This window comes from Macaca thibetana, chromosome 11 (assembly GCF_024542745.1).
Source record: "Macaca thibetana thibetana isolate TM-01 chromosome 11, ASM2454274v1, whole genome shotgun sequence".
In the NCBI taxonomy this organism is placed as follows: Eukaryota; Metazoa; Chordata; class Mammalia; order Primates; family Cercopithecidae; genus Macaca; species Macaca thibetana.
In genome coordinates, this window is record NC_065588.1 from 31,269,373 (window position 1) to 31,292,866 (window position 23,494).

Consider the following 23,494-nt stretch of genomic DNA (forward strand, 5'->3'; position numbering starts at 1 on the left):
TAATCCCAGCTCCTCAGGAGGCTGAGACAGCAGAATTGCTTGAACCTGGGAGGAGGAGGTTGCAGTGAGCCGAGATCGTGCCATTGTACTCCAGCCTAGTGACAGAGTGAGACTGTCTCAAAAAATAAAATAAAATAAAATGGATTCAGGTGATAACATTCTTTCCTACCTATGGCCCCGTCCCTCTATCCTAACAGGGGTCCTCTGACTGAGGATTAGGACTAAACGTGGCTGTTTTCCCACTTTATCCCTCATGGCTGCTGTAATTTTTATCTTTATTTTTATCCTATAGAAAGTAAAATACTCCCAATAGACTAACTCTACTGTTATGTAGTTTTTGCTTCAAATGCAAAGAATATTTGTCCTTGGGTATAATTTTTTGTGACCCTACGTGGTTGCGAGTGTCTGTTGGTGTGCATGGATGCTTTGCTTCAAATGAGTTGCCTTTACAACGTGATAACCTTGTACCATATGTCGGGCAAATATCTTGGCCATAATTCACAGGCAACTGACACATCAATAGATTCTCTGCCCGTTCTCATTGTGGAGAGTCTGTGTTAGTGGCCTTTGTCTACCATGGAACTGACAGAGGGGCAGGATTAGCTCACTGACGCTCGGAACACAAGTGACGAGGGATTTCATGAAAACAAAGCCAAACAAACGAGGCGGCTTCTGCGGGCACCTGGCTGAATAAATTAAACTTGATTGAATCCTCTATTATAATGACGACAGAAAAGGAGGTAAAATATGCCTTCCCTAATGAGTTTCTTTACAGTCATTTACTATTTAAAACTTGCTATCCCAGGAAGGCAGCCATCGCGTAAGACTGCTTTGACTGGGTCTCGAAGGCTCTGTAAAATCTCTGGGCTTACAGAAGCATTGTGCATACTTCCCGCAAGCATAGTTACTGGACAATGTTGCTTTAAAGCCAAGCTAGCAAGGGAACCCTACACTCTCTTCCTCTTGGCCTGCCCTAGGTTCTGAGTGGTCACATGAAGATGGCCTCAAAGCAGGAGAAACTAATGTGCCAAGCAGGGAAAACACTTTTGTCTCTCAGGCTGGTGTGCCGTGGTGTGATCATGGCTCACTGCAGCCTTGATCTCCTGGGCTCAAGCAATTCTCCTGCCTCAGGTCCCAGAATAGCTGGGACTACAGGCTGCGCCAGCACACGCCACTACATTTTGTATTTTTAGTAGAGACAGGGTTTAGCCATGTTGCCCAGGCTGGTCTGGAGCTCCTGGGTTCAAGCAATCCACCCACCTCAGCCTCTCAAAGTGCTGGGATTACAGTCGTGAACCACCCCACCCAGCCATTTTTTTTTTCTTTTGAGACAGGATCTTGCTCTGTTTCTCCTGCTGGAGTGCAGTGGCACACTCATGGCTCACTGTAGCTTCGACAGCCCAGGCTCAGGTAATCCACTTCAGCCTCCAGAGTAGCTGGGACAACAGGTGTGCCCGCTAAGCCTGGCTAATTTTATTTTTGTAGAGATGGGGTCTCACTGTGTTGCCAAGGCTGGGCTTGAACTTCTGGGCTCAAGTAATTCTCCTGTCTGGGCATCCTGAAGTACTGGGATTAACAAGTGTGAGCCACTGCACCCTGCCTCCAATAAAACTTAATAAATTCTAACAGTTACTTCCCCAAGCATTGAAAACTCTTCTACAACACGAGTTTTAATGATGGCATAACATTCCATATAGATTTTCATGATTTATTTAACAAAGGCTTTAATGTTGGACATTTAGTTTCTCTTCATTTGCTTACCTCAACTGGTGCTCATAATTATTTTGTAACAATTTTTTTTTTTAAGATGGAATCTCGCGCTGTCACCCAGGCAGGAGTACAGTAGTGAGAGCTCAGCTCACTGGACCCTCCGCTTCCTGGGTACAAGTGATTCTCCTGCCTCAGCCTCCTGAACAGCTGGGACTACAGGCGCCCGCCACCACGCCCAGCTAATTTTTGGATTTTTAGTAGAGATGGGGTTTCACCATATTGGCCAGGGTGCTCTTGAACTCCTGACCTTGTGATCTGCCCGCCTTGGCCACCCAAAGTGCTGGGATTACAGGTGTGAGCCACCATGCCCGGCCTATAGAAATTATTTTTAAAGTGGGGATGAGAAAAAAAAAAGAAAAAATAAATGAAGTGGGGATAAGAAAAAGAAAGATTGCTCATAGGCCATTCAGAGATTATAACTGCCCTCATTATTATATATGCTTTTCAGGCTTATGATTACCTTTATTATTTATTTATTTATATTTTTTATTTTCTTGAGACAGAGTCTTGCTCTGTCATCACCCATGCTGGAGTGTGGTGGTGCGATCTCAGCTCACTGCAAACTCCACCTCCCAGGTTCAAGTGATTCTCCTGCCTCAGCCTCCCAAGTAGCTGGGATTATAGGCATGTGCCACAACACCTAGCTAATTTTTGTTTTGTTTTGTTTTTAGACGGAGTCTTGCTCTGTCGCCCAGGCTGGAGTGCAGTGGCATGATCTTGGCTCACTGCAACCTCCACCTCCTGGGTTCAAGCAATTCTCCTGCCTCAGCCTCCTGAGTAGCTGGGATTACAGGCATGTGCCACCACGCCTGGCTAATTTTTGTATTTTTAGTAGAGACAGGGTTTGACTATGTTGGTCAGGCTGGTCTCGAACTCCTGACCTCGTGATCTGCCTGCCTCGGCCTCCCAAAGTACTGGGATTACAGGCATGAGCTACCACGTCCAGCCTAATTTTTGTATTTTTAGTAGAGACAGGCTTTGCCATGTTGGCCAGGCTGTGTTATCACCTTTAAATAAAGCTGGGGTTACATTGTACATCTTATTTTGTAACTTGAATTTTCACTTACCACAGTGATAAAGGTCTTCTTCCCCTCTGAGGTCCTAAACTTAGAATTGCTGGTCTCTGACTTCCATTATTCTAGTTTAACTTCTGTCTTCCGACTGTCTCACATCTACTCCCATAAGGGAGACTGCACTGACCATCTGGTCCTCTTGGCATTTTATTTCTTACTATAAAACTACAAATTGGCACCTGGCTTGCACATCAGTCTCTTAGGAGTTTGGTTACTGTTAGCTCCCACTGTGAGCCTGAGTGATCATCTCAAGTATTCTAGCAAAATAGGAGGGTTGGGGCCCTCCAAAGCTGAGAATTTGGGCATTATGACCTAAATAAAGTAACACAATACTGTCTGAGCAACTAGTCAAACCCAACCAGCCTCCTTCTCTGACAACTTTATTTTGCTTTCTTTAAGTGCCCTACCAATTATTATAAGTGATGACTGGTATGTATCATTTTAAATGGCAAACAACTCTAAATGGCTTGGTGGAGGGCAAGTTCAGACATCGTCGCTGGAGACTGGCTGAGAGTAGAAGCCCCTTTGCAGTGTTCTTTGAAGTGCTGACTTTAGTTACACAAAATGCTAAATTGCCTCTCCCACTGTCAAAATAGCCTTTTATACCTCTTCCTGTTTATGCTATCAATGAGTTAATATGTAGGCTTCAGAACTCAATTTTGATCTGCTCTTGATAAAACCTTGGTTTACAGAACTACAGTAGTTTTTCACATTGTAGAGAAAAAGTTGAACTATTGTAATAATGGATTTTCTGTGTGTATAGAAACTCCTATGATTGATTTAATTTTTTTTTTTTTTTGGAACGAAGTTTCGCTCTTGTTGCCCAAATTGGAGTGCAATGGCGTGATCTCAGCTTACTGCAACCTCTGCCTCCCGGGTTCAAGCGATTCTCCTGCCTCAGCCTCCTGAGTAGCTGGGATTACAGGCGCCTGCCACCACGCCTAGCTAATTTTTTTTATATTTAGTAGAGATGGGGTTTCACCATGTTGACCAGGCTGGTCTTGAACTTCTGACCTCAGGTGATCCACCTGCCTTGGCCTCCCAAAGTGCTGGGATTATAGGCATGAGCCACCACGCCTGCCTGGCTTTTTTTTTTTTTTTTTTTTGAGACAGAGTCTTGCTTTGTCACCCAGGCTGGAGTGATCTCAGCTCACTGCAACCTCTACCTCCCGGATTCAAGTGATTCTCCTGCCTCAGCCTCCCAAGTAGCTGGGATTACAGGCACCCACCACCACACTAATTTTTGTATTTTTTGGTAGAGATGGGGTTTCACCATGTTGCCCACGGCTGGTCTCCAACTCCTGACCTCAAGTGATCTACCCTCCTCGGCCTCCCAAAGTGCTGGGATTACAGGCGTGAGCCGCCGCACCCAACCTTGATTTAAATTTCTAAAAATCTCAACATAATGTGTTTGGCTGTTATTCTTATTATGCTTAGAGTCAGGCACTAGCACATACTAGACCTAATCTTGACTGATTTGAAAAGACCGCTGAAATCCATGATTTGCTACCAATTCTCTGTGTCTGCTGTGGCCAATATAAAGAAACTTGGATGCACTTAATTTATGAAGACAAGCATTTGCTGATCTGGAAGTTGAATGATACATGTGAATCCAATGATGCTGTACCCCTGCAGATAATGGCAGGCTGGATGTAGCATGTTAGCCGTCATATTCTGTGTGATCCCTGTAATGGGGGCACTTCCCTTCCATTGTGGCGAGGCCAAAGCAGAGGTACACAGACCTGAACACAAACATGAAAAACACCTTATCACGTGGGAGTCCGGGGCAGGCTCGGGCACATCCATTCCTCTGGCATTTGAGCAGCTGTTTTCCACAGCATTAACGCAGCACAGCAGGGTAAGTCAGATTAAAAACCAATAAGAGAAGGCCGGGCGCGGTGGCTCAAGCCTGTAATCCCAGCACTTTGGGAGGCCGAGACGGGCGGATCACAAGGTCAGGAGATCGAGACCATCCTGGCTAACATGGTGAAACCCCGTCTCTACTAAAAATACAAAAAAAAAAACTAGCCGGGCGAGGTGGCGGGCGCCTGTAGTCCCAGCTACTCGGGAGGCTGAGGCAGGAGAATGGCGTAAACCCGGGAGGCGGAGCTTGCAGTGAGCTGAGATCTGGCCACTGCACTCCAGCCTGGGCGACAGAGCGAGACTCCGTCTCAAAAAAAAAAAAAAAAAAAAAAAAAAAAAAACAATAAGAGTAGTCTCCTCATACCACCCTCAACTTCTTCCTACTTCACCAAAAAACCAATAAAAGACTGAATGTGGCCCTTTGTCAGCTAGACCTCAAAATCTTCTTTGCTTTATATGCGTACTTCCAATAAAAAACTACAAAGATTGTTAAAAGTCCTTTTATTTTTACTTATTTATTTATTTATTTATTTATTTATTTATTTATTTATTTTTAGAGCCAGGGTCTCACTGTGTTGCCCAGGCTGGAGTTCAGTGGTGCAATCATAGCTCAATGCATCCTCCAACTCCTGAGCTCAAGTGATCCTCCCACTTCAGCCTCCAGAGAAGCTGGGACTACAGGTGCATGCTACCATGTCAGGCTAATGCTTTTGGTTTTTTAAGAGTTTTGTTGAGTCAGGGTCTTGCTATGTTGCCCAGGCTGGTCTCAAACTGCTAGCTTTAAGCAGTCCTCCTGCCTCAGTCTCCCAAAGGGTTGATATTACAGGCATGAGCCACTGTGCCTGGCCTTACGGTCCTTTTGAAACACAAGACAAGAAACATTTGGCCGTGTGTGGTGGCTCACACCTGTAATTCCAGCACTTTGGGAGGCCAAGGTAGGCGGATCACCTGAGGTCAGGAGTCTGAGACCAGCCTGGTCAACATGGTGAGATCCCATCTCTACTAAAAATACAAAAATTGCCAGGCACGGTGGCTCGTGCCTGTAATCCCAGCACTTTGGGAGGCCAAGGCAGGTGGATCACGAAGTCAGGAGTTCAAGACCAGCCTGGCCAAGATGGTGAAGCCACATCTCTACTAAAAATACAAAAAATTAGCTGGGCATGGTGACACATGACTGTAATCCCAGCTACTCGGGAGGCTGAGGCAGAGAATTGCTTAAAATCCAGGAGGCGGAGGTTTCAGTGAGCCAGTATCTCGCCACTGCACTCTAGCCTGGGCAACAGAGCGAGACTCTGTTTCAAAAAAAATAAAATAAAATAAAAATAAAAATACAAAAATCAGCTGGGCACCTGTAATCCCAGCTACTCAGGAGGCTGAGGCAGGCGAATCGCTTGAACCCGGGAGGGCGGAGGTTGCAGTGAGCCGATATCACACCATTGCCCTCCAGCCTGGGCAACAGAGCGAAACTCAATCTCAAAAAAAAAAAAAGGAAACATTTATTGAACACCTAGTACATTCCATGCACTGTAGTGTGTGTAGTTTTATTTAATTTCATCTCTGCACAACCCTGGGAAACGGTCTATTAGCAGACGCAGAGGATAAGGCATAGGACAATCAGGTAACACACGCAGGGCCAAATATCGTAAGTGGCAGAATTCAAATTAAAGCCACCTTCCAAGCCATGTCCTTCCCATCATCACAATACTGCATGTCTACAGCACAGTTGATGGGCATAACCCTTCTTAGCAACAGCAAGCAGCTGAGCAGAAAGTAATTGCAGGAGGCAGAGCCAAGAGGAAAACTGCTGAGAGTGCTGACAGTAGGTGGAGAGAACAGAAGCACACACCGTAGGGTGCAATCTTAGTGAGCTTTGTTTTCCTCCAATAGAGGTGAGTTCAGACCCAGGCGTGTCTCTCAAACATTCATTCCCCCTGCTTGGGCACCGTAGACTTGAAGGATTGGACTCAGGAGTGGGGGAGGACACAGGGGAAGTTGCTTTCCTGGCGTGAGGACTCCGGCCACAGTGGTAGTGTACAGCAAGTACAGGGTAACAGAAGGGCCAGCGGGAGGACACGGTGCAACGGTGTACCAAGGGACAGGAGAGTGAATCAGAGCCACAGGACAGAGCTCCACCTGTTTCCAGGGAGGTGCCTGGGGGGCTCCCGGAAGCCAAAGGCAGCACCCAGAGGCAGTGTGAAGAGGCCTTCCTCAGACCTCAGGGTTTGGGCAGGGATAGTGGGTGACCTGTGTGCTGGCTCTCCGGAAACTGAAAGCAGCAAGAGACGCTTGGGCTCCATTTTTAGTTTTTCTGGTTTGTTTTGTTTTGTTTTTTGCAGGCACTCAGTGGTTAGCTGGAAATAAAGGTGGAGGAACTGGGCAGTTCAAAGGCAGAGACGGCTTTCCCCAGCCCCGCCCCACCTCCCCTTTCACTCAGAAAAGCCACAAAAGCGTGGCCCCAGGGTGTGTGTGAAAGGAGGGAGGAGTGACTCCACCTAGCTCCTCTGGAGTAGAGGGAGGCTGTGGGCCTGGTGTCGTGCGCGCATGCCTGCGTGTGCCTGTGTGTGTGCGTGCTTGCCAGGTGCTCAAGGGTCGGGGGGGGGGGGGGCTGGCCGAGAAGACTGAGGAGATGGAGGAAGGTGGAGGGAAGTGTAATAGAAGGAGGTGGAGGAAGGTGGCTGCTGTAGAGCTTTGGCTCTGGCTGGCCCGATCCTCTTTCTGAAGTTGCAGCTGCACTTCGGGGCCAGGCACTGTTGACACTGTGGGTATAAACGTGTGGCCAGCAGCAGAATAGAGACTCAGTCTTGAGAAAGAAAGTGGTGACTTCCCCCTCTTCCTTCCTTCTTTCCTCTACAGAGTCTGCCATCTGGGGGCAGAGATATGGGCAAGCCCTCATTATAATACTAGCAGTGAAGGGCTGGGCATGACAGGTGGAAACCCCATTGGCTCTAGAACTCAGGGCATGGAATTTGGTATGGTGGCAGGCAGGGGTCCAGAGGTGGTGTTCTCTATCTCTGTGGAACGAAGTAGCTTAAGGTATAGCAGTTTGAGAGAAGAAATGTTTATTATCTCACAATTTCTTTGGGTCATAAATACGGGTATGGCTTAGCTGGGTGCTTTCTGGCTGAAGGTGTTTCATGAGGTTACAGTCATGCCACCAGCTGGGGCTGCCATCTCATCTGAAGGCTCAACACTGGGGGACCGAAGTCCAAGCTCCCTCACTGGTCACCAGCAGGATTCAGTTCTTCGAAGGCTGTCATTTAGAAGCCTCCCTCTGTCCCTCCTTACAGGTCCTTCTCACAGGGCACTTCGTGACATGGCAGTTGACTTTCTGGAGACCATCCAAGTGAGAAAGAGCCCTTAGAAAGAAGTGACAGTCTTTATGTAACCTAATCTCAGAAGTGATGTCTCATCCCTTCTGCAAGGTTCTATCATTCAAAATTGCATCAGTAAATCCAGCTCACTCAAGGGAAAGGGATTCCTAGGAGGTAGGGGTCACTGTGGGCCATTCTAGAGGCTGCATGTCAGAGCATCCAAGCTGAGCCCTACAGAGTGACAGGAGTTCATCAGGCAGCGAGGCAGGAGGGAGCTGAGGGACGGCAGGTGCAGTGAACCGTGGCTGTAACTCAGTATGGCCGCACAGAGAGCGCTGCCTGAGGGTGAGGGGTGCCGTGGAGAGCCCAGCAGGGCCCAGAACTTGTACCATCTTTTAACCCGAGTTTGCAAGGGTGGACTTTATCCTGCAAGCGTGAAGAGCCTAAAGCTGGAGGCTCACAGTTAAGATTTGGCTTTAAAAAGATTACACTCCTGGCCCAGCTCGGTGGCTCATGTCTGTAATTCCAGCACTCTGGGAGGCTGAGGTAGGCGGGTCACCTGAGGTCAGGAGTTCGAGACCAGCCTGGCCAACATGTTATAACCCTGGCTCTACTAAAAATACAAAAAAATTATCTGGGCAAGGTGGTGGGTGCTTGTAATCCCAGCTATGAGGGAGGCTGAGGCAGGAGAATCGCTTGAACCCAGGAGGTGGAGGAGGTTGCAGTGAGCCGAGATGGCGCCGCTGCACTCCAGCCTGGGTGACAGAGCGAGACTGTATCTGAAAGAAATGAAAGGAAAGGAAAAGAAAGGAAAAAAAAAGAAATGAAAACAAGGAAGGTTACCACTGCTGTGGGAGAGTGGATTGAAGGGAGTAAAAGAGCAGAGGGAGGCCAACTGGCGGGGTGAGGCGGATGCGGGGATTGCACTGAGGAGCTGGAGAGGCCAAATGGCTGGCGGCAGCGCTGCTGCAGAGCTGGCGTCACTGGGTGTAGGAACTGACTGCTATGTCTGTCTTCCTCCTCAGGAACATAAGCTCAATGAGGACAGGGATACTTGTTTGTAGTCTCTGGTATCCCCAGTGTTTAGGACAGTGGTGCTAGATGGATGACTAGGACACCCCCAGGTTTCTGGCTTGAGTAACTGGGCGGAGCTATTCTCTAAGCTGTGAGGCACAGAGGGCAAACATGGATAGGAACTTAACATTTGAGAAATACTGAGCTTGAGGTGCTTTGTAGGCCATCTGAGAATAAATGCTTAGTAGGCAGTTGACGTGCGGGGATCTGGAAAGCCTCTCAAAGAAATGGTGAGAGATGGAGACTTGAGAATCCAAGCACCTAGACACCAATGATGGGAGTAGTTAACATGGCCCTAGGACCCTTCCCCAGAGTTTCTAGGACACCTTATGCAGCAACGTTGCTTGCTTTGAAAGATAGTAAAGGAAGAAAGTCTTGCCAATTGTCATTCACAAAAGAAAGTCGAAAATATGTTGCCAGAGAGGGGAGGAGAAAGCCAGGAATCACAGGAAGCCAGAAGAGAGTTTCAGGTACTGTGAGAACAGCACAGTAGGTTAGATAAGGACTGAAAGGAGGCCAGTGAGTTGAAGCCCACTGTGGGTGGGGAGGAAGGAGAAAAGGAATGTTTTCCAGAAATGCAAAGCACTACTTAATATTTATTTTATTTTATTTTTTTGAGACGGAGTCTCGCTCTGTTACCCAGGCTGGAGTGCAGTGGCGCAATCTCTGCTCACTGCAACCTCTGCCTCCCAGGTTCAAGTGATTCTCCTGCCTCAGCCTCCAGAGTATCTGGGATTACAGGCACCCACCAACACGCCTGGCTAATTTTTGTATTTTTAGTAGAGACAGGGTTTCACCATATTAGCCAGGCTGGTCTCGAACTCCTGACCTTGTGATCCGCCCACCTCAACCTCCCAAAGTGCTGGGATTACAGGCGTGAGCCACTGTACTCGGCCTATTTTATATTATACTTATTTTATTTTATTTCTCGCTCTGTTATTCAGGCCGAAGTGCAGTGGTACAATCATGGCTCACTACAGCCTCCACCTCCTAATTCTCAAGCAATCCTCCCACCCCAGCCTCCCAGAGTGCTGGGATTACAGATGTAAGCCACTACACCTGGCCTCCATTACTTAAAAATTGTTTAAATTAAAGGCTGGGCGCAGTGGCTCACACCTATAATCGCAGCACTTTGGGAGGCCGAGGCAGGAGGATCACCTGCGGTCAGGAGTTTGAGAGCAGCCTGGCCAGCATGGTGAAACCCCGTCTCTACTAAAAATACAAAAATTAGCTGGGCATAGTGGTGGGTGCCTGTAATCCCAGCTACTTGGGAGGCTGAGGCTGGAGAATCCCTTGAACCCAGGAGGCAGAGGTTGCAATGAGCAGAGATCATGCCATTGCACTCCAGCCTGGGCAACTGAGTGAAATTCTGCCTCAAAAAAAAAAAAAGATTAAAATTAAAACTGTCACTTCTGAACACCATTAAAAAACAAAGTGCCTGCTTCGGCAGTACATATACTAAAATTGGAACATTGGAACCATAACAGAGAAGATTAGCATGGCTCCTGCAAAAGATGACAGGCATATTCATCAAGCATTCCTCTTATTATTATTATTATTTTTGAGACAGTGTTTCACTCCTATCACCACAGCTGGAGTACAGTGGCGTGATCTCAGCTCACTGCAACCTCCACCTTCCGGGCTCAATGGATTCTTCTGCCTCAGCCTCTGGAGTAGCTGGGACTATAGGCATGCACCACTGTGCTCGGCTAATTTTTGTATTTTTGGTAGAGGCGGGGTTTCACTATGTTACCCAGGCTGGTTTCGAACTCCTGAGCTCAAGCGATCCACCCGCCTCAGTCTCCTAAAGTGCTGGGATTACAGGTATGAGCCACTGTGCCCAGCCTCATATTTTTTATATTCATTTTGAAAAAAAAACAACATACAAAATATAGATAAGCATTTAGATCACAAGTTCCTCAAACTGGTCTTTGTCGCAGCAATTTAGGAATCACCTAGGTGGTTTTTAAAAATACATGTTCTGCCGGGCATGGTGGCTCATGCCTGTAATCCCAGCACTTTGGGAGTCCGAGGCGGGTGGATCATGAGGTCAGGAGATCGAGACCATCCTGGCCAACACGGTGAAACCCCGTCTCTACTAAAAATACAAAAAAATTAGCCGGGCATGGTGGCGGGCATCTGTAATCCCAGCTACTCTGGGAGACTGAGGCAGGAGAATGGCATGAACCCGGGAGGCGGAGCTTGCAGTGAACTGAGATTGCGCCACTGCACTCCAGCCTGGGAACAGAGTAAGACTCCGTCTCAAAAAAAAAAAAAAAAAAATACAGATTCTGGGTTTGCCCCAGTTCCATAAAATTCACCTCTCAAGGGTGAAGCAGGAGAAAACTATTTTTTAATGTGCCAAGTGACTTTGAAGTGTGACAAGTTTTTCAAACATTTTATTTGGAGTTTTCTGCTTTTATTATTTTTAATTGACACATAATAATTGCATATATTTATGCGGTGCCATGTAAGATTTTGATATAGGCACACAATGTGTAATGATCTAATCAGGGTAATTAACATATCCATAACCTCAAAGGGTTTTGAATCACTCATTTAAACCTCTAATACTCATTTTTTCTTTGACTTTAAGCCCTTTTAGAATAAATAAAGCGATACAAAATATTCATAGATTACTAAACTGTTAGAAGCCAATTGTTACATTTAAGACTTTAATAGGGAACTTAAAGCAATCAAGAAAATAAACTCTCCACAAAGTTTTAAAAAACAACTATAAAATACATCCTGTAGGCCAGGTGCAGTGGCTCAATCCCAGAACTTCGGGAGACGGAGGCAGGCGGATCACCTGAGGTCAGGAGTTCGAGACCAATATGGAGAAACCCCTTCCCTACTAAAAATACAAAATTAGCCGGGTGTGGTGGCGCATGCCTGTAATCCCAGCTACTCGGGAGGCTGTAATTCCAGCTACCCAGGAGGTGGAGGTTGCGGTGAGCTGAGATTGCACCACAGCACTCCAGCCTGGGCAACAAGAGTGAAACTCTGTCTCCAAAAATAAATAAATAAATAAATAAAATCTTGCAGGTTCATTATCAAGAAAATGCTGATGACTATAATTAGGACTATAAATTTAGTTGAGAGTGAGAGCTAGATTAGTAAATAAAATTGTCTGTAAACATTTGTAAATCAGTCATCCTCCTGGGTACGGTTTGTGCTTAAGTGAAGAGCAGGGACAGCTACTGGCTCTGGATGGGGGAGAAGTCTTCCTTGTTTCATAGTCAAGGAAAGCTCCCAGCTGACCACCAACCTCTTCTCTTGGAAAACGCCACAGCTACCTTCTTGCCATTTCTAGAGCAATTTTCCAGCCTGAGTTGCACGACTGCCTCCATTTCCTCACCACTCTTGTTTGTCCCTGGCAGTTCACTTTGATTCTCAAAAGTCCATTAAAAACCCTTTCCAGGTCCTCGGGGATCCCTGGCCATGTAAGCTCTGCAACCAACAAGCAGCTTTTCTAGTACAAAGTCTCTAGAGCTTTCCACAGCCTCTAGCTCGGTCTCTTCCTCTCCAGGCTGGCCACAGACCCCCAGGGACCTATCTGCCATCTCTTGTAAATATCTTTCTAAATTCCCCACTCCCCCTCCCGCCTTTTCCACGACTTTTGAGTTGCAGTAGTTTGCCCAGTTCCCCTTTTCCTTGTAGTCTTTAAATATAAGTCCACAGGTTTTTCATTTGTTTATAGGATTTACTCTCCATCAGGAAATGAAAATAAACATAGGGAAGTTGATAAGTCACAGCTCCCCACCCCCAGCCCTTGCTCAGGGGAAGCCTCTCTAGCAAGGCTCAGATGTTTCCATCTTAAGGTTAAATCACACCGAACAATAGACGCCCTTTGGTTTCACCTCAGTGGGCGGGATGTGCCTGGTTTCATGGATCTCCTGCCCCACACAGGATTTCTCTGGACTCCTTAGAGTGTTTCTTCAAAACTAGTTCAATCTTGATCTAATTAGTCCCCAAAGAGATGCAAACCAAACGAGATACAATTTTTGTTCTCTCAAGAGGGCACACAAATAAAAAATAAAAATTAAGCCTGATAATAGCCTGTTTGGGCCAGCTTGCTGGGAAGCGGACTCCTTTTTATACTGCGGGAGGGGTTCGGAATCAAGAGTCTTAAATATGTGTATCCCCTTCAACCCAGTAATCCCACTTCTAGGAACATATCCTGAGGAAATAATCAAGATGTGCAGTCAAGAACTGATGAACAAAAGATACTCACTGCAGAGCCATAATTGAGAAGAACTGGAAAGGACTTACATGCCTCCCAGGTGGGGCTTGGCTCTGCAAATCCTCATCTGACTATGATGGAATGGGGTGCATCCAGTCATGCAGTCATCCGTGCCACAAGTAGTTATTCAGTACCTACTCTGCGTTAGGTAAACAATGCAGAGTATTGTTAACTTGGCTGGGTAAACAGGTAAGTTTTCGGCCCCTCCCCCGCCGGAAAATCCATGATCTCCTAAAGTAAAGCACTTTAAAATTGTTCACATTATTTTTGTGTGTGTATGTGTGTGTGTGTGTGTGTGTGTGTGTGTGTGTGTGTGTGTGTGTGTGAAGGGGCACTTCATCGCCCTCCACCTCTCATCCCCCGCACCGCAAGCAGTTGCCAAATTCAAATAATTTTTCCTTCAATGCCTCTCCCATGTGACCTCTCCTTTTCTTTCAAAAGCAAATCCTAAGTCTGGGAGGTAACCCGATCACCGCGGAAAGAACGCCGACATGGAAATCTTCGGATTGGTTTCTCGTTCCAGGAAGTTGCGCTACTTTGGGCAAATCACGTCATCTCTGGGACTGTTTCTAATCAGAATAAAGAAAGGGCTGGACCAATCTTTCAGATCCTTTGAATCCAATGGACTTTTTGGCCTTATGACGGAACCGTCTGTAGATGAGAGTATCTGAACCCCAGTTAAAGGGAAGGGGACAGTGAAGCCCTGGAAGATCTGGGGCATTTTCCTGGACACCAAAAAGGCAAAGGGCTGTCTAGAGTGAAAGTATAAGACAGACAGGCCCTGTTACAGGAAGGTCCCTGCACTCTGCTCTTCTCCCCGAGCCAACCCCAAACTCTAGCAAGCAGGCCTGTCATCCATCCAGGTGCGATGTAATATTAAGAAGCATCAGCTAACGATTATTGGTGCTACTAGGGGCAGGCGATTTGCGGTTCCTTCACTTTCGCACAAAAGTATGAGGTCTGTTTTACTATTCCCATTCTAAAGGCAAAATGGAAGCTCACAGCGGTTAGAGAACTAATGGGAAGTGACAGGTCTATTTGCCACCTTTATACTGGCCAGTCTTCTTTTTTCTCAAAGGGCGGGATGGGGGAGCAGCCTCCCGTGTTATCACCCTCTCCTGCAGAACACAGAAGCATAGGTCATTATGGTAATAAGGGTTTGTTGATTACCAACTGGGAGACAGATATGAGGTAAATCACAAGCATGTAGGTTAGCAGGGCTGCAGAAGTTTGTAAATAAATGATCTCAGAATCTCCTGCAGCCCCGTTCTTTCATTGGTAACCTACCTCCTCCCTGCCCTCATCCTCGTAGCGCCCTTCCCCCATTAGGGTGAAGGGTCAGCTCTAAAAATGCAGTCAGGAAGGAACAATGAGAGTCCTCTCCCCTCCTGGGAGAAATGCAATTTGCATCTCAGATGAGCTCAGATTGGTGAAGCCTCGTTTGGACTCTGATCCTTGCAGTAAGGATCTGCTCTGGGAATCTCCTGTGACCTATTGAGGTTTGCTGCTCCAAAGGAATAAGGAGTCTTTGACATTAATGTCCATTTAACTCAGGGATCTAAAAAGGCAGGTTAGTGTTAGAGTTCTATGGGCACCCCAAAATTGTACCTAGAGTGTGTGTGTGCATCCATAATGTGTGTTTTCCTGGGGATGGTGTAGCTTTCTTGAGATTGTCAAAGGAATTCAGAGCTGCCCAAAGGTTAAAAACTTGTGTGACAAGTGAGTGTGATGAAGGAGGAACAGTGGTGCAAATCCTGTTGGTGGGGGGGGAATGACTTAACAAACCCAGACGTGGGGGTGGGAGGGAAATAATTCAGGTGAGACTCCACTCACAGGTAGGATTCTTTTTTTCTTTTTTGTAGGTAACATTTTTTGTTTTCTTCCGTGTGCCAGGCATTGTTCTAAACTAAATATACAAGGCCAGGTGCAGTGGCTAACTCCTGTAACTCCAACACTTTGAGAAGCCGAGGTGGGTGGGTCACTTGAGGTCAGGAGTTCGAGACCAGCCTCATCAACATGGTGAAACCCCAGCTCTACTAAAAATAGAAAAATTAGCCAGGCATGGTGGCTGGTGCCTGTAGTCTCAGCTGCTTGGGAGGCTGAGGCAGGAGAATCTCTTGAACCCCGGAGGAGGATGTTGCAGTGAGCTGAGATTGCACCACTGCACTCCAGCCTGGGCAACTGAGAAGACTGTCTCAAAAATAAAAACCAAAAAAAAAAAAAAGATAAACAAATAAACTAAAATCTATGAGAATTAGGTAATTCTGTATCTCTCTTTTTCTTTTTTTTTTTGAGACAGAGTCTCGCTCTGTCACCCAGGCTGGAGTGCAGTGCTCCTATCTCGGCTCACTGCAAGCTCCGCCTCCCGGATTCATGCCATTCTCCTGCCTCAGCCTCCCGAGTAGCTGGGACTACAGGTGCTCGCCACCATGCCCGGCTAATTTTTTTATATTTTTAGTAGAGACGGGGTTTCACCGTGTTAGCCAGGATGGTTTCGATCTCCTGACCTTGTGATCCACCCGCCTCGGCCTCCCAAAGTGCTGGGATTACAGGCGTGAGCCACCGCGCCCGGCCTCCTTTTTTTTATTTTTGACATAGTTTTGCTCTTATCCCCCAGACTGGAGTGCAGTGGTGCGATCTTGGCTTACTGCAACCTCCACCTCCCGGGTTCAAGTGATTCTCCTGCCTCAGCCTCCCAAGTAGCTGGAGTTACAGGTGCACACCACTAGGACTGGCTAATTTTTGTGTTTTTTTAGTAGAGACGGGGTTACACCATGTTGGCCAGGCTGGTCTTGAACTCCTGACCTCAGGTGATCCACCTGCCTTGGCCTCCCAAAGTTCTGGGATTACAGGAGTGAGCCACCGCGCCCAGCCTAATTTATTTATTTTTTTTTTAGAGATGAGTCTCGCTCTGTTGCCAGGCTGGAGTGCAGTGGCGCGGTATCAGCTCACTGCAAGCTCCACCTTCCAGGTTCAAGCGATTCTCCTGCCTCAGCCTCCCAAGTAGCTGGGACTACTGGCGCATGCCACCATGCACAGCTAATCTGTAATTTTAGTAGAGATGGGGTTTCACCATTTTGGCCAGGATGGTCTTGATCTCTTGACCTCGTGATCTGCCCACCTTGGCCTCCCAAAGTGCTTGGATTACAAGCGTGAGCCACCGCGCCCGGCCTAAATTTTAAACTCTTTGTAGAGACAGGGTCTTGCTATGTTGCTCAGAATGTTCTCAAACTCCTGAGCTCAAGCAATCCTCCTGCCTTGGCCTCCTGAAGTGCTGGGATTAAAGGCATGACCCACTGTGTCCAGCCTTTTGTGGGCTTTTTGACATTGTTTTATGTTTTTCTTTGGTGAAGTGCCTTTTCAAATCATTTGCCCTTTTTTTGTTGTTGGGCTGTTTATCTTATTACTGCATTTTGAGGGTTCATTATATACTCTGGATACAAGCCCTTTGCCAGATATGTGTGTTGCTAATATTCTCTACCAGTCTGTGGCTTATCTTTGCATTCTCCTAAATTTCTTTCAGAGAGCATACATTCTGGCAGAAGAGTTCTTAGTCCTGGGCCTGGCAGATTTATTTCTTTCAGGACCCGAGGCCTCTGCTGCAAACATGTACCACCAGATCTTTGGTCAGAATATGAAGCATATGAGCTTGATCATTGTTATGGTCACAACTTTTGTATCCCCTCAAAATTCGTATGTTGAAACCTAATCTCCAATGTGATAGTGTTAAGAGTTGGGGCCGTTTGAGAGGTGACGAATGGGCTTCGCGCCCTTATAAAAGAGGGCCAAAGGAGATTGTTTACCCCTTCCACCATGTGAGTGCACAGCTGTAAGACACCATCTGTGAGGAATAGGCTCTCACCAGATACTAGCACCTCGCTCTTGGACTTCCCAGCTTCCACAATTATGAGACATAAATGTCTGTTGTTTATTTTATTTATTTATTTATTTTTGAGACATTGTTTTGCTCTTGTTGCCCGGACTAGAGTGCAATGGCACAACACTGCAACCTTCACCTCCCAGGTTCAAGCAATTTTCCTGTCTCAGCCTCCCGAGTAGCTGGGATCACAGCCACCCACCACCATGCCCAACTAATTTCTGTATTTTTAGTAGAGACAGGGTTTCATCGTACTGGTCAGGTTGGTCTCGAACTCTGATCTCATGTGATCCGCCCACTTCGGTCTCCCAAAGTGCTGGGATTACAGGCGTGAGCCATCGCACCCAACCTGTTGTTTATTCTTTATAAGTCATCCCGCATATGGTATTTTTTTTTTCTTTTTTTGAGACAGGGTCTTGCTCTGTCACCCAGGCTAGAGTACAGTGACATGATCACGGCTCACTGCAGCTTCAACCTCCTGAGCTCAAAACAATGCTCCCACCTCAGCTTTTCAAATATCTGGGACAACAGATGTGTGACACCATGCCTGGCTAATTTTTTGATTATTTGTAGAAATGGGGTCTCCCTATGTTGCCCAGGCTGGTATTTTCTTATAGAAGCCTGAATGGACAAAGACACTGTCCATCTTTTTCTTTTTCTTTTTTTTTTGAGACAGAGTCTTGCTCTATCACCCAGGCTGGAGTGTAGTGGTGCAGTCTCAGCTTGCTGCAACCTCCACCTCCTGGGTTCAAGTGATTCTCCTGCCTCAGCCACCCGAATAGCTGGGATTACAGGCATGTGCCACCACACCCGGCTAATTTCTGTATTTTTAGTAGAGACGGGGTTTCGCCATGTTGGCCAGGCTGGTCTCAAACTCCTGACCTCAGGTGATCCACCTGTGTTGGCCTCCCAAAGTGTTGGATTACAGGTGTGAGCCACTGCGCCTGGCCCATCTTTTTTTTTTTTTTTTTTTTTTTTTGGAGAGAGAGAGAGAGAGAGTTTTGCTGTGTTGCTCAGGCTGATCTCAAACTCCTGGCCTCAAGTGATTCCCCCACCTTGGCCTCCTACAGGATGTAATCCCATGCCTGGCCATTCTTAAATTTTATGATGTCCTCACACTTGTAATCCCAGCACTTTGGGAGGACAAGGCAGGTGCATCAACTGAGGTCAGGAGTTCGAGACTAGCCATGCCAACATGGTGAAACCCCGTCTCTACTAAAAATAACAAAAATTAGCCAGATGTGGTGGCTAGTGCCTGTAATCCCAGCTATCCCGGTGGCTGAGGCATGAGAATCGCTTAAACTGGGAGGCAGAGGTTGCAGTGAGCTGAGATCGCGCCACTGCACTCTAGCCCGGCAGACAGAGAGACACGCTTTGTCTCGGAGAAAAAAAAAAAAGTTTTGTGAAGTCCACTTTATCAAGTTTTTATGTACTGTATTTCCTTGTTGTAGCTAAGAAATATTTGGTGAAAAAGATTTTCCCTGTTTTATTTTATTTGTTTCAGTGTCTCGCTCTGTCACCCAGGCTGGAGTGCAGTAGTATGATCTCGGCTGAATGCAACCTCCAACTCCTGGGTTCAAGTGATTCTCCTGCCTCAGCCTCCTGAGTGGTTTGGGATTACAGGCCCTTGCCACCACACCCAGATTTTTTTCACGTAATTTTTGTATTTTTTGGTAGAGACAGGGTTTTATCACGTTGACTGGGCTGTTCTCCAAAGTACTGACCTCAAGTGATCTGTCTGCTTCAGGCTCCCAAAGTGCTAGGATTACAGGCATGAGCCACTGCGCCCGGCCTGACCAATCTTGATAAATGATTGTGTACTTGGAAAGAATGCGTATTCTGCTGTTGTTTTGTTGGACAATATTTCTTTTTTGAGACGGAGTCTCACTCTGTCACCCAGGCTGGAGTGCAGTGGCACGATCTTGGCTCACTGAAACCTCTACCCCCTGGGTTCAAGCAATTCTCCTGCCTCAGTCTCCTGAGTAGCTGAGACTACAAGCGCACGCCACCATGCCTGGCTAATTTTAGTATTTTTAGTAGAGACGGGGTTTCACCATGCTGGCCAGGCTGGTCTTGAACTCCTGACCTCGTGATCCACCCGCCTCAGCCTCCCAAAGTGCTGGGCTTACAGGTGTGAGCCACTGTGCCCGGCCCTGATTTTCTATTCTATCAATTATTGACAACAGGATCTGACTATAATTGAAGATTTGTCTATTTCTCATTGATTCCATCAAGTTTTTTTTCCTTCTTCATGTTTTGAAGCTTTTTTTTTTTTTTTTTGAGACGGAGTCTTACTCTGTCACCCAGGCTGAAGTGCAGTGGTGCGATCTCCGCTCACTGCAAGCTCCGCCTCTCGCGTTCACGCCATTCTCCTGCCTCAGCCTCCCCAGCAGCTGGGACTACACGCACATGCCGCTATGCCCGGCTAATTTTTTTGTATTTTTAGTAGAGACTGGGTTTCACCGTTGTTAGCCAGGATGGTCTCGATCTCCTGACTTCGTGATCCACCTGCCTCGGCCTCCCAAAGTGCTGGGATTACAGGCGTGAACCACCACACCCAGCCTTTTTTTGTTATTTTTGAGTAGGATATAAGTGAGAAATTCAAGAAAATTTTGAGGCATTTAAGAACACAGGTTGGGCCGGGCGCGGTGGCTCAAGCCTGTAATCCCAGCACTTTGGGAGGCCGAGGCGGGCGGATCACAAGGTCAGGAGATCGAGACCACAGTGAAACCCCATCTCTACTAAAAATACAAAAAATTAGCCGGGCGCGGTGGCGGGCGCCTGTAGTCCCAGCTACTCAGGAGGCTGAGGCAGGAGAATGGCGGGAACCCGGGAAGTGGAGCTTGCAGTGAGCCGAGATCGCGCCACTGCACTCCAGCCTGGGCAACAGCGTGAGACTCCGTCTCAAAAAAAAAAAAAAAAAAAAAAAAAAAAAAAAAAAAAAAGAACACAGGTTGGCCAGGCGCGGTGGCTCATACCTGTAATCCTAGCACTTTGGGAGGCTGAGACAGGTGGATTACTTGAGGTCAGGCGTTTGAAACCAGCCTGGCCAACATGATGAAACGGTGTCTCTACTAAAAATACAAAAAAAACTAGCCAGATGTGGTGGCACATGCCTGTAATCCCAGCTACTTGGGAGGCTGAGGCAGGAGAATTGCTTGAACCCGGGAGGCAGAGGTAAGCAATTCCGGGTTAAGCAAATGACAGACCTCAGGATTATATTATTCTAGGGAACACAGAGCATCTGGCCCACAAGCCAGCCCTCATCAGAGTGACTTATTTTTAGGCTTTGCAACCCACATTAATTGCTCTTTTTTTTTTTTTTTTCCTTTTTTCCACGTTTTAAAATTGTATATATTTGAATCGAAGTACATGTCAGGATAAAGAATCAAAAGAATTATCAAAGATATTAGGCTGAATCCTATGAAGTTGTTAACAATGCCTTTGACCTTTAAAAGAGGTAATTTCTTTTTTTTTTTTTTTTTTTTTTTTTTTTGAGACGAAGTCTTGCTCTGTCACCCGGGCTGGAGTGCAGTGGCCGGATCTCAGCTCACTGCAAGCTCCGCCTCCCAGGTTTACGCCATTCTCCTGCCTCAGCCTCCCAAATAGCTGGGACTACAGGCGCCCACCACCTCGCCCGGCTAGCTTTTTGTATTTTTTAGTAGAGACGGGGTTTCACCATGTTAGCCAGGAAGGTCTCGATCTCCTGACCTCGTGATCCGCCCGTCTCGGCCTCCCAAAGTGCTGGGATTACAGGCTTGAGCCACTGCGCCCGGCAAAGAGGTAATTTCTTACAAAATAAGGATATTTGTTCATTATAGTTTTTTTGGAATAGAGAAACACTGGGAGCTATTTAGATGTCTTCTTTTTCTTTCTATTTATTTATTTAATTTATTTATTTAGTAGAAAGACAGGGTCTTACTATGTTCCCCAGGCTGGTCTTGAACTCCTGGGCTCCAGTGATCCTCCTGCCTCGTCTTCCCAAAGTGCTGGGATTACAGGCTTGAGTCACCGTGCCTGTAATGTTTTTCATCATAACATTGTTCAGAATAGTGAAAAAAATGAGAGTAATCTAAATGTCAAACAAATAAATCATGCCACATCCATATCACAAAATTAAAATCAATGTTTTAGATTTAATAACTCACTCCCTTTGTGTTCTCATGAACACATGATTTAATATTGGTTTCATGACATTAAGTTCCATTTATACATGCTGGAAACTTCCAAATTTATATCTAACGTCCAACTATAGCTCCCCAAATCCAGCCCAAGACATTGAATTTCCTCTGTAGTGTCCCGGCAAGTTCTGGAGTATGTCACCTCCTCATGGATGCGTCCTTGGCACCTGGGGGCAGATTCCAAACAAGTCCACTTCTTTTAAATGTCTCAGTAAACTTTTTTTTTTTTTTTTAGAATGGGTCTCACTCTGTTGCCCAGACTGGAGTGCAGTGGCATGATCTCGGCTCACTGCAAACTTTACCTCTGGGGCTCAAGCGATCCTCTCACCTCAGCCCTGCAGGTAGGTGGGAACACAGGCACGTGCCACCACGCCAGGCTAATTTTTTGTATTTTAGTAGAGACGGGGTCTTGCCACATTGCCCAGGCTGGTCTCGAACTCCTAGGCTCAAGGAATCCGACTGCCTCAGCCTCCCACAGTGCTGAGATGACAGGTGTGAGCCGCTGTGCTCAGCCTCAGTAAACTTCTTTGCCACCCAGAGAGAGGGTTGTACCCTCTCTCAGGGTCTGGTTCAACCTCAGGCAGGGGGGCTCATTTAGATTTGCCTTGACTCAGCCCTATGGTTTTTTTTTTTGGTGGGGGGATGAAGTCTCACTCTGTCACCCAGGCTGGAGTGCAGTAGCGTGATCTCGGCTCACTGCAACCTCTGCCTCCCAGGTTCAAGCGATTCCCCTGCCTCAGCCTCCAGAGTAGCTGGGACTACAGGCTCGCGCCATCATGCCCGGCTAATTTTTTGTATTTTTAGTAGAGATGGGGTTTCACCGTGTTAGCCATGATGGTCTCGATCTCCTGACCTTGTGATCCGCCTGCCTCGGCCTCCCAAAGTGCTGGGATTACAGGTGTGAGCCACCGTGCTCAGCTGACTCAGCCCTATAGTTAATAGCTGCTCCCCATAAATGCTTTTCTTATAATCTTTAAGAGTTTTGTTTTCATCACCTGGCATCAGATCCTCCATTATTCCAATTTCTTGTTATTGTTTGTGATAGGTAATCTTAGGTCAACTTAGCTGGGCCAGGGTACCCAGAAACTTGGTCAAACATTATTCTGGATACTACTATGAAGGGGTTTTTGGATGAGATTATACTTTTTTTTTTTTGAGATGGAGTCTTGTTCTGCCACCCAGGCTGGAGTGCTATGGCGTGGTCTCAGCTCACTGCAACTTTCGCCTCCTGGCTTCAAGCAATTCTCCTGCCTCAGCCTCCTGAGTAGCTGGGATTACAGGCCTATGCCACCATGCCCATCTGATTTTTGTATTTTTAGTAGAGGCGAGGTTTCACCATGTTGGCCAGGCTGGTCTTGAACGCCTGACCCTGTGATCTGCCCACCTCAGCCTCCCAAAGTGCTGGGATTACAGTGCCCGGTGAGATTAACATTTTAATTGGTGGACTTCGAGTAAAGCAAATTACTATCCGTAATATGGGTGGGCCTTATCCAATCAGTTTAAGGCCTTAATATAAAAAAGACTGACTTCCTCCTGAGCAAGAAGAAATTCTGCCAGCAGACTGCCTTTTGGCTTGAACTGTCTCTTCTCTGATGGCCCACAATAAAGATTTAGACTCCCCAGGCCTCCACAATTGTGTGAGCCAAATCCTTAAAATGTTTCTCTATCTATACATGTCCTATTAGTTCTGTTTCTCTGGAGAACCCTAACACATTAATCTTTTATTTTTATTTTTTTGAGACAGTCTCTCTCTGTTGCCCAAATTGGAGTGCAGTGGCATGATCTCGGCTCGCTGCAACCTCTGCCTCCCGGGTTCAAGCGATTCTCCTCCCTCAGCCTCCAGAGTAGCTATGGTTACAGGCATGCGCGACCACACCCGGCTACTTCTTGTACTTTTAGTAGAGACAGGATTTCACCATGTTGGTCAGGCTAGTCTCGAACTCCTGACCTGGTGATCCACCTCCCCCCACCCATCCCGCCTTTGGCATCCCAAAGTGCTGGGATTACAGGCGTGACCCACCGCGCCTGGCCTACATTATTCTTTACATTCAGCTACCCCAGTTCAAATTGCTGTGTGGTTTCTGTCTCCTGATTGGACTGTG

General features: G+C 46.8%; 1 protein-coding gene and 1 non-coding gene across 2 annotated transcripts in view; one reads left to right on the top strand and one right to left on the bottom strand.

The window, feature by feature from the left end:
- The window catches only part of DENND5B (DENN domain containing 5B), a 330,200-nt gene that overhangs the window by 100,754 nt on the left and 205,952 nt on the right, over window positions 1–23,494 (bottom strand). The gene's annotated exons all lie outside the window — the stretch shown is intronic.
- On the top strand, window positions 10,539–10,640 carry LOC126931859 (U6 spliceosomal RNA). Its single transcript, XR_007717972.1, has one exon. It is a non-coding gene; the product is annotated as a U6 spliceosomal RNA (small nuclear RNA).